Source organism: Nicotiana attenuata, unplaced genomic scaffold (assembly GCF_001879085.1).
Source record: "Nicotiana attenuata strain UT unplaced genomic scaffold, NIATTr2, whole genome shotgun sequence".
In the NCBI taxonomy this organism is placed as follows: domain Eukaryota; kingdom Viridiplantae; phylum Streptophyta; class Magnoliopsida; order Solanales; family Solanaceae; genus Nicotiana; species Nicotiana attenuata.
The window spans coordinates 18,044-30,199 of NW_017674092.1; the positions used below are offsets into that span (position 1 = coordinate 18,044).

Genomic DNA, 12,156 nt, shown 5'->3' on the forward strand with positions numbered 1-12,156 from the left:
ATATATATATATATATATATATATATATATATATATATATATATATATATATATATATATATATATATATATACCGCCTTGTCACGCCACATGTGCAATTATCAACAGTAACAAGAACACGGCAGAAACCTCGTGCAACCCAATAACACCCGCACGGCAGAAACCTTGTGCTTCACAATAACAACAACTGCACGGCAGAAACCCCGTGCATCACAATAACAACTACCGCACGGAAGAAATCTCGTGCATCACAATAACAAGTACAACAACATAATGACAACAAATAAAGACATGTCAAACTAAAATATAGGATATCTAAACTTCTTTTAAGGTTGGAAATTTACTGAGAATATACAACAAATTCAATTAAAGATAAGCAGCGGAAAGATAATCATAACCTCAATTAAGACTAAACAATTACAGGAGAGATAATAATAATTCCCAATAAAGACAAGCACTTATGAAAAGATAGCATGACAATAAGAGAGGTAAAAATCTTCAGTTAAGTCAAATAAGAATCAAATAGGCAATAAGAGTGAATCATAACGCAATTAATTCCAATTAAGGCATGTAGAGGTGAAACTAGTAAATAGGAAACTCAATCATATTAAGAACAACTTCATACTCAGTGAATATAAGGACCTAAGAACCCTAAAAATCCCACTTTCTACAAATAAGTCTGAGCATACACTCGTCACCTCGCGTACACGGACTACAATCAACATAGAAGACTCAAATCCTAAGGGGAAATCACCCATACAAGGTTAAGCAAGATACTTAACTCAAAGAAGACAGACCATCAACAATAACAACAACAACAAACTCAGTTTGATCCCAACAGGTGTGGTCTGGAGAGGGTAGTCTGTACGCAGACCTTACACCTACCTAATGCAGGTAGCGAGGCTGTTTCCAATAGACCCTCGGCTCAAGAAGGGCAAGAAGAAGAAGATGAAAGCAAGGAAGGAAGAAAGAAGGAAGAGAAAAGAAAAAGGGAGAGATAAAGGATAATGGCAACAAGGAATACAATACCTGAGGCGAACAAAACTACATAACGTAAAAAAATCTAAGAATATGAAGGGACATGCATGCTACTAAGACTATCGGTGAACAACTATAAATTACCTACTAACCTTCTACCTTAATCCTCGACCTCCACACCCTCCTATCAAGGGTCATGTCCTCAATGAGCTGAAGCAGCGCCATGTCCTGTCTAATCACCTCTCCCCAGTACTTCTTAGGCCTACCTTGACCTCTTCTCAAATTCTCCATGGCCAACCTCTCACACCTCCTGACAGGAGCATCAATGCTTCTTCTCTTAACATGTCCGAACCATCTCAGCCTCGACTCCCGCATCTTATCCTCCACGGAGGCTACTCCCACTCTGTCCCGGATAGCTTCATTCTTTATCCTATCTCTCCTGGAACAGCTGCACATACATCTTAACATCCTCATCTCTGCTACTTTCATCTTCTGCACGTGGGAGTTCTTGACTGGCCAACATTTAGTCCCATACAACATAGCCAATCGAACCACCACTCGATAAAACTTACCCTTAAGTCTTGGCGGCACATTCTTATCACAAAAAACACCGGAAGCGAGCCTCCACTTCATCCATCTTGCTTCGATGCGATGTGAGACATCTTCGTCAATCTTCCCGTTACCCTGGATAATAGACCCGAGATACTTAAAGCTCGCTCTCTTAGGGATAACTTGAGCATCAATATTAACCTCTATGTCTGCATCATGGGTCCCGTCACTGAATTTTCACTCCAAGTATTCTGTCTTGGTTCTACTCTAAAAAAAGACAGACCAATACTCAAAAATAAACTTCTTGAGTGAAATGACCTCCGGACGGCTCAAATCTAACAAAAATAACTTCAAAGCACAAATAAAACTCATAAGAAACTATTCCGGATCATAAAGTCTCAATCTTTATCAAAATCTAAAAATCGACCCCTGGGCTCGCACCTCGAAACTCGACAAATTTCACAAAATCCGAACACCCATCCAATATGAGTTCAACCGTATAAAAATTATCAAATTCCGATACCATTTCGTCCCTCAAATCATGATTTTTAATTTTAAAAATTTCCTTCAAAAACCTTCATTTTCCTCAACTCAAAACACAAATTAAATGATAAAAATAAAGATAAAAATCATTGAATATAATATATTCTAGAAGAAGAACACTTACCCAATCGATTTTCTTGAAAAACTCACAAAGAATCGCTCAAAACCGAGCTCTACAAGTCAAAATATGATAAAATTAGTCTAATCCTCGATTTGATGATCTTTATTTTGCCCCGATGACTATGCATCGCGATCGCAAAAACCCTCGCGATCGCAAAGAAGGAAAAGAAGGCTGACCACAATGACCCTACGCGAACCGGAAGAATAGATGCGAATGCGGATAGCAGTAAGCTAGACTTACGCGATCGCGTGTCAAAGGATAAGAGCGCGAAGAACTGAGTAAGGAAGCAAGGCTACCAATACGCGAACGCGGAAGATCAAACGCGAACGCGATGCAGAAGATCTCACAAGTTCGAGATCGCGAACTGTACTATGCGAACTCGATGACGAAAAATGTGGCAGATCAACAGAATACTACTCGATCGCGACTGGAACTACGCGATCGCGAAAGAGAACATCAGACGCCAGAAACCAGCAATCCAAAAATAGAAGAAATTGGCCCGTAGCCCATCCAAAACACACCCGAGGCGCTCGAGGCCCCAGAGACCCCGTCTAAACACAGAAAAAGGTTCTATACCCTAACACGGACTCGCTCAGGGCTTCAAATCACATCAAACAACGCCGGAAATGCAAATCGCGCCATAAATCAAACTTATGAACTTTCAAATCTTCCAACTTCTAAAACTCGCACCAAAACCTATCAAATCAAACCGGAACCACGCCAAATTTTGCAGACAAGTCCCAAATGACATAATTGAGCTGTTTCAACTCTCAGAAGTGCATTCCGACCCCGATATCACAAAAGTATACCACGGGTCAAACTTCTCCATCTTCCAAACTTCAACTTTTCCAATTTTCGCCGAAATGCCTCAAATTACCCTACGGACCTCCAAATCCAAATCCAGACGCACGTCTATGTCCAAAATCACCGTACGAAGCTATTGAGATCATCCAAAACCCATTCCGGAGCCGCTTACACAAAAGTCAAAAATTCCAGTCAATTCTTACCGCTTGAACTTCCAAAACTGAAATTTTCCTTCCAATTTGGCTCCGAATCATCCGGTAACTGAATTCGACCATGCACGTAAGTCATAACACATCGTACGGATCTGCTCAAGGCCTTATGCCGCATAATGGAACTTAATTTCTCAAAACAACTGGCCGGGTCGTTACGTAGCCACGGGCCCGCCGGGTCCAAGGGTAGGTCTTGATTACCCATAGCCTCACGAGTCCATATACATGTTTTGTTTCCAAATTCGAGTCCTATTCGACTCTTAAATCCCAAATTTTCATTTTTCAAAGCTTTAAATCCCCACAATTTTCCCTAGATTCTCATGAATTTGATGTTAGATCTTATATATAATCATAAAATAAAATTGAAAGTTGATTAAAAGTACGTACCCGATAGTTTGGTATGAAAATCCTACTACAAAATCGCCTCCCATCGAGGTTAAGGTTCAAAATATATAAAATGAATCAAAAACCCGAATTACATATTTGAAAACAAGCTGCAGATGTTTCATTTGCGATCTAGGGTTCGCAATTATGAAACCCTCGCAAAAGCGAAGAAGCCTTCGCAATTGCGAATAAGAACGTGGCTGGAAAATGTCGCAATTGCGACAAAATGTTCGCTATTGCGAACTGGGCATTGCAAGCGATAGAAATGTTTGCAATTGCAACTACACCAGAAACCAGCAGTCTCCCCGACATGAAAATGACCATAACTCTCTCATACGATGTTCGAATTCGATGATTCTTTTTGCTATGGATCCGCAATTACGATACAGATAAATGCTTCAATAAAAACTGAATTTGGTTCTCATTTGCTTAATGTAGGACCATTTATTCTTGAAGAAACGACGCCGAAGCATAAAAAACAAGCGCAACACAACCTAAACCTATCCGAAACTCACCCAAGCCACTCGGGACCTCGTCTGAACATACCAACAAGTCCCGTAACACAAAATGGACCTACTTGAGGCCTCAAATCACATCAAGTAACGTTGAAATTATGAATCACGCCTCAAATTGAACTTAATGAACTTTAAACTTCTACAACTCGCGCCGAATCATATCAAATCGACCTTGAATGACGTCAAATTTTGCTTGCAATTCCCAAATGATGTATAGGAGCTAATCCAACTCCGGAATTGCAATCCGACCCCAATATCACTAAAGTAAAACTCTCGGTCAAACCTCTCAACCTTCTAAAACTTCAACTTTCCAATTTTCGCCGAAATGCTTCAATTTACCCTATGGACCTCCAATTCCAAATCCGGACGCACGCCTAAGTCCAAAATCACCATATAAAGCCGTTGGAGTCATCAAAACCCCAATCCCAGGTCAAATGCTAAAATTGGTAAGCTCTTCCAACTTAAAGCTTCAATCCTGAAGTTCATTCTTCCAAATCGATTCCGAGTAATTTGAAAACAAAAACCGACAATCCACACAATTCATAATATATCATGTGGAGATACTCGTGCCATCAAAATGCCGAGCAAAGTGCAAATCCTTAAAACGACCAGTCGGGTCGTTACATTCTCCCCCACTTAAACATGTGTTCGTCTTCGAACGTGCCAAGAGTCGTTCCAAGGCCATCAAATCACGGTGTAACCTTACCCTGCACATACCTGGGGGTGATCCCATTTCACCCTAATACATATAAGCCTGACGATACAACATAACAGAAGATCCTTAATTCAACCTTACCCTGTAAGCCATAAAACCCAAATTTCCAACATTCAAAATTCATTAAAATGCCCGAATCTCGCATCTACACACTATATAAGTCTGAACAAATTGTATTAATCATAATCATAACCCAAGATATAATCACATGATATACCCCATCACTTAGTTACTCACAACAATAACTCCTGACCACTATGGCTGCCCAAAAACAAATTTGGTACCGGTAGTAAACCTCATATCGATTGGAACCTCGTTCAAAACCTTCATACACTGCTGATGATGAAAGAAACATCAAAATCTATTTGTCACACCTCCTTTTTACACACCTATCCTGAAGGATAATGTATAAGGGAGTTTTTCCATTTAAAGTGATATTATTCGAAATGGGATTATTTATTTGTTTTTAGAGTCGCCACTTGGGATAGGATCAGCTTTTGGTGTCCCAAGTCACCGGTTTGACTTGAATCCCAAATCGAGGAAAATTTCGACTTCCCAATTGGAGTCTGCGAACCAGAAATTCTGAATAAAGAATTCTGTTGACCCGAGGGAAGGTGTTAGGCACTCCCGAATCCCGTGGTTCTAGCACGGTCGCTTAAATTATTATAATTGGCTAACAATCTGATTTTAATACATGTCATCTTATAGTGCAATTTTAAGATTATTCACCGCTTTTAGTTAAATTTTAAGAAAGTGAACGTCGTTTAAAAACGTGTTTTCGGATCACGTCACATGAAATGCACCCGGATCCTCGACACATTTTTATTCAACGTTTTTGGATTTGGATTTGGGTCGCATGAAATGCACACCCGTATTTAGGAAGGTAATTTTTAAAATAGCGCGCCTAAAGTAACTACGCGTTTGCAACTTTGCGAGGGCCATGAAAATTCGCTAAATGGGACACCTCGAATTCTAAGGATTTAAACAAAAATTAATTAAAACGAGGGCCATGCAATTGATTTTTATTTGGCATGACACGCCTCAAATTATTTTAAGAAAAAGTTCAAATATTTTAAAGGCAAACTAAAGGTGCTCCTATTTTTAATCTTATTATTACACACGTTACTACCAGCTAACGTGTAAGAGGCATTAATAAATAATAACATGAAACCAATCCAATGAATAGTGGATTAAAGGTGTGACAAGAGCCATATAAACATTCATGTGCATAATTCAACTCCATTTTGACGTTATCTGCTTACTCCAAAGTTCTCAAACAAAGGAAACTACCCCCACTGATTCAACAAGAAACATTTGCAATGAATAGTAGTAAAAGACCTTTCAAATCAAATAAATACATCATCCTCATAAAAAAAAAATCTACTTTTTGTTTCAAGCAGAAAACTATTCAAAACTTAAAACCTCTTCGTAAGTCACATGAGTTTGAAAGATCGATGCACCATGAGTATTAAAACCATGTGAATCCGAAGAATACACCAAAATAAAGCAGTGACCGCCTAACTTTAACGTTACCCTTACAGGAGTTCATACAAATAGACATGCCTACTGTCTTGCCTTTGTAGTGTTTTACCTTCTTTATTTTTCTTTTTCTTTTTGAACAAATGAAGAAATAAAGCTAAAAGAAGAAACAATAACAAGATATGGTAAGTAACGTCACATATCAAAAGATCAATTTTTGGGGACACAGAGCTTTGTCAAATGAATTACCAAGAACAAAATTATGGTATCTGTAGATATGGCATGCTCATATTTTGGGGAGGGAACCGCCTGTTAGAGCTCTACATGATTTCAAAATAGAATACTCCCAGCACAAAAATCATTTGTTGTCACCACACAAAAGTATAAAGAGATTCAGTTCCAATCCTTATGAACTCACAAAAATACAGCCATTATATCATGTTCACAAGTTTATGGAAACTAACAAAGAAGGTTTAATAGGCAAAAATAGTCGAACCCATCATTACTAACAAGCTCTCATTCAACCACGACCGAGAAATAGAACAAGGCAGGAGTAATAAAAGGTACCTGTTAGGCCGAATTTTCTTAATAACTGTTGAATAATCAACAAATACACAGATTCGGATCCAAATTCAACGAGCAACAGCAGCAAACAAGCCAGGGCAAAAGCAGCAGATTCGAACAAGGAGCAGCAGCAAATTTTCAACCATAGCAATATTTTAAAACCCAGAAAAATAAAAATAAATAGCAGCGGCTCGTTCCAGCCTTGGAGCTCGTCGGCGAGAGAAACTCAGGCACAAGAGGGATTTATAGGAGGAGAAATTGAAGTGTTGATGGCTTTTTTTTTTTTTTTTGGGGACTTTTTGGTGTAATGATTTCAACGGGGTTTTCATCACTTTTACATGGGTTTGGGGCTGGTTTGAGCTCGAGTTTTAGAGCGGAAAATGGTGGTGTTCATGGTGTTCTAAGAGAAGTCCATGGCTGAAATTTCAGGCCAATCCCATCCCCTTTTTATTTTTCTTTTCCCGGATCCCCTATCTCACTGTATCGTCCTCCCTTCCTCTCTATCTATCTGTGAAGATGAGAAGATGAGTAGAAGTGGTCAGATGAGAGGAATGAAGAAGAAGCAACGGAATCGGCGTTGTTCTCTATGTAGGGGTCTATCCAAAATCTAATATATTTTGTGCTTTAGCTCTCCTTTTATACGAGGGATTAGGGCAAATGATAATGAGTATTTGGGTAGGGAGATTGAGTTTTGAGTGGATTATTGGGTTTGGACAAATTTGGGTATAAGCTTTGGGCTCAGCATTAATTTGGTCTAATTTCACAAGACAACCTTTCTTCTTCAATTCTTTCTTTTATTTTCTAATTTTTCCTTTTTCTTTTAATTAAAATCCTACAAATTAACAATTCAAAATTATCCAAAATGTAAAATTAAACTAACTAGCTAATTATAAAATTATAAACAACACTTAATTTTATATTAAAAGTGAAAAATCAATAAACCAAAATAAAAAACAAATAAATGTAAGAATGAGCTATTTTTGTGATTTTTTAATTTTTTTTTTTATAAAATAAGTAACTATCGATTAATCCTAAAAAAAAATGTAAAAATAAAGCCTAAATGCCATGCGTGATATTTTGGTATTTTTTCATGATTAAAATAAAAATTAAACATGCACAAAATGCAAACAATTAAAAATTCTACAAAAAATCCTAAAATGGCCGATAATTAACAAAAAATCTATTTTTCTTGGGATTTTATAGGAGTATTTCGTATAGGGCAAACATCACGTGCTTACACTCTTAACCACTCATTTGATCCATAAGCCGAGAAGTTTACTCGTCCGACCAGGGCCATTGCCCAAATCCTCCGCAAAAATATAGTATCATTCTTCCATATATTCCTTATCCTAATACGATAGTGCAAATCTCAGGTCTAGAAAGCTCATCTCAGCCAATACAAGCAGACCCACCGACCAGTCTCAACAAAAATTATGCTACACCCCATGTTTTCGTATGTGAAAGTAGGCCATAAGTAAATTGATGAAAGCTCAAAAATGAGAAGTTACATTGCACATTTTCACACGTTAAAGTTTCGTCGTAAATTAATCGACGTACGTTTGGGAATGAGATTATTTTGGGATTATAAGTATTATGCTATTTCAATCATGTAATAAGTAAATTCATGAAGGTGAGAGGGTAAGCGAATCGAAGAAAATGAGTTTCGTCAAAGTTTGACAATTTGGGATAAAATACGATCCGAGCCGTAATACCCGATAATTATGGACTAGTACCATACAAGTTACTACATGACCATGATAGTAAGTGTATATAGTGTGTTAAAAGTGAGTAGTATTTTAGGTAATTTGAGATAATTCTTAATTATGTGGATAAGTGGGTAATTATGAATTTTTAGTGGGAGATTAATTAAGTAATTAAGTTAATTAGATAATTAAGATTACATGGATAAGGCTAAACCCCCCTCCCCCCCCCCCCCAAAGTGGCAGCCAATCACCCCAACCTAATGAATCCTAAGTTATTATTGTAAGGTGGCCTAATTAGGGGCCTTTAGGCAAGGATGAGTCATCCTAGTGGGGCCCACACGTAAAGGATAAAAATAACTTCTCTAATTCACCAAAATGGTTTGCTCATCTCTAATAATTTAAGAGAGAAAGCTTCAGCAAAGATGCTAATTTTCAATAGCAACATAGTTACTTCAAACGTTTCATACTAGACTATTTAACGCGGGATTTTGCGATTCTAAATGAGTACGGTGCAATCTTTCTCAAAGAATATCATACAAATTTTCCCTTACTTCAATTCGCCGTTACATGTTTTATCGCAATCAATGTGTGTTAGAGGGATTGTTAAGAAAAATCGGCTCAGGTATGTTAAGGCTATCCCTTCTTTCCTTTTTGGCATGTTCCATACGATACAAACGAAATGAGCAAATGCACAACTCCCCTGAATGACTCTATTCATAGAAATACTAGAGATGCCTATGTTCTTGATTCCCCATGTGTCCTATTATTCTATCATCTGTTCATGGGTCTCAGAAAATGCGTAAGTTGATAAAGTTTACTTTATGACATTAATCAAAGGCATAATGGTCTTATGACATTCTAAAAGATTTTATTGACGTACTTCTCATACACTGCATTCATTTATACATTTATATTGACCCATGACCAGATGGAGTTTTATATATATATATATATATATATATATATATATATATATATATATGGGATATGGGAAAAGGTTACGACATTATATACGCACCACCACCTGGTCAGCTGGTATACGTTGATGATTTTTTCCATAGTGGTCGAGATGATATGATGGGATGTCCTCAGAGGCTTGATGATGTTATGAACACATGTACCTATGCACGACATGACATTTATACGCATATGCATGCCACTATAAGTATTCCATGATTTACAGAGTTATCCAAACTTACAAGTTGAGTCAGCTACTCCATGTTTCTTCCATGTCTTTTATATACTTATTTATATGCCTTACATACTCGGTACATTATTCGTACTGACGTCCTTTTATTAGGGATGCTGCATTCATGCCTGCAGGTATAGATAATCAGTTTGACGAGCCCTCATAGTAGACGAGGTTAGCATTCAACGGAGGATCAGTAAGACTCCACCTCATTTGGAGTGCAGCCGAGTCTATGAGTCATCGTGTCAGAATTTTGCTACAGACTTATGGGTAGGCCGATACCCTGTCCCATTCGATGTCTAATACTCTTAGAGGCTTTGTAGATAGAGGTTTATTTTGTACAGTATGTCAGAGGCCTTGACGGCTCATATGTACTCAAATTTTAAGAAAAATGGTTCATTGATAAAGTGCTTTCCCACTTATAGTTATACATTACGAGTTGTGGACATGTTGGCCTAGTTACCAATAACAGTACGATAAGAAAGATATGTTATGTTGGTACTCAGTTGAGTAAAGCACCGGGTGCCCGTCGCGACCCTTCAGTTTGGGTCGTGACAAAAGTGGTATCAGAGCAGTTCTATCCTAGGGAGTCTACGAGCCGTGTCTAGTAGAGTCTTGTTTATGGGTGTGTTGTGCACCACACCTATAAGAAGGAGGGTACATGGCATTTAGGACTGTCACTCTTTCTTTTTTACTCTAGATCATGGGGTAGAGCTCAGTTGTAAGAAGTAAATTTCCTAAACTCTATCTTATTCATAATACGACGATGCCTATGTCTAGAAAGAAGCTTGGTAAGGGATTGAATGCAACCGCGGAAGAGTTGAGTTAGAGGAACTCGAATTTGCATCATGCTTATGATGAGTAAATGTAAGGTTTCCAGCAGATCATATGTGTGCTAAGACGTGTGAGCTTTTGGAAAAGGAGCCCTAGGGCATGGATATATATCCACCCATATAGTAAAAAGCAACGAGAGATTAAGAAGGTGGATACAAACTTCAACAAGTAAAAGGAGCAAGATGAGAAGGGTATGAGGTACCTAGTTAATGAAGATTATCATTATTTATAACTCAGGCAGAAGAATATAAGCATTGTGAGTTAGCTTCAACAGTAACAGAGGTATGTATAATTGGCCACACACATCTCAGTTATGCCCTATGGGGCTAACATGTGTAGTTTAAGAAAAAGACGGGATATCAGGATCCGGATGGGGTTAGAGTAACCCAAAATGGTGAATGGATTGTTACTGTAAGGTGACATTTCCGGTTGCAAAAGGTGCTAATAGATCAACTTGTGAGACACCTAGGTGGTGCACTCTAGAATAGTATAGCTTGATATGAATACTAGAATGTTCAATGTTTTTTTACAAAGATAGGCACTGGAAGCTTAGAAGGGATAATCTTAACCATAGTATGGCTCCCGTTTCTAGTGAAGAAAGAATGTTAGGCAACTCGAAGAGCCAGTAGATGGAGCAAAGGGAGCTAAAAGCAAAAGAATGTCTTATTCGAGTTTTCAGAATAAAGTGTTAGACATGAGTGTTAGCGGGAAATAAGAAGAGAGTTAATGAAGCATTATGAGTAAGATGTGATACATGGATGAAAATGGTAGATAAAAAAGATGACGATATTACAGAGTCTATAGTCAATTAAAGGAAAAGATGAGAGGTGATAGGCCTTGAGACAACAAAAGAGTATAGGCCATAAAGTCATATCCTCATTTCGAGAAATAAGTTCACGACTCTAACGTGATTACCAGAAGGAAAAGTAAGACCCCTGAATAATAGAAATCAGTATGGGCTGGTGAACAAGATAAACTAACACATGAATTACGAACTGAGTGATTTGATAATAGTCGGCATCATGAGAATTTCAGATTTGCGTTCCTGCGATAAAATAATGGACGACAGAAGAATAACCTTTAAAGGTCATTTAGGAAGACGCTTCCCTAAAGTAAGCAATGTGAGCAAAGTTCAACTTAAGGGACTATATGTTCCAGTTATACTAAGTTTCACCCTCGTGAGTAAGGAATTTTGTTATCTTTGGTATAGAAGGATTACCGCAAGGCGAGTAAGGGTCATCAATGATGTGAAAAGACGCCAAAGATGAAAAGGTAAAACATCTATAGGAAGATCGTCATGGCTCAAACTCTTAGTACTCCCCTAAAGGGGGGAATATGAAGTGATGTGGAATTAAGTCAGAATTAAGTGATTCTAGTAACTATGGGATGGTAAAGGAAGAATGCGATAAAAATGAGAATGGGACGAGATTGCACTTATTCAAATCCTACAGATATGCTACGATTCCAAAACATTATGCAAACACCACGTCAAGGAGCGGAAATAAGGGTTCCTGGTTGAGATGTTAGGGATAAATAAGGAGCTAGTGCGAGACGTAAGTTAAGACAAAG

The 12,156-nt window shown here is 38.0% G+C and overlaps 1 long non-coding RNA gene across 1 annotated transcript in view; it reads right to left on the reverse strand.

Annotated features, from left to right (window-relative positions):
- LOC109217993 overlaps positions 1-7,463 on the reverse strand; it is an 8,484-nt gene extending 1,021 nt beyond the window's left edge. Inside the window, exon 1 of the long non-coding RNA XR_002066709.1 lies at positions 6,865-7,463. This is a non-coding gene — a long non-coding RNA (uncharacterized LOC109217993). The remainder of the gene's footprint in view (positions 1-6,864) is intronic.
- Positions 7,464-12,156: the final 4,693 nt, after the last annotated feature.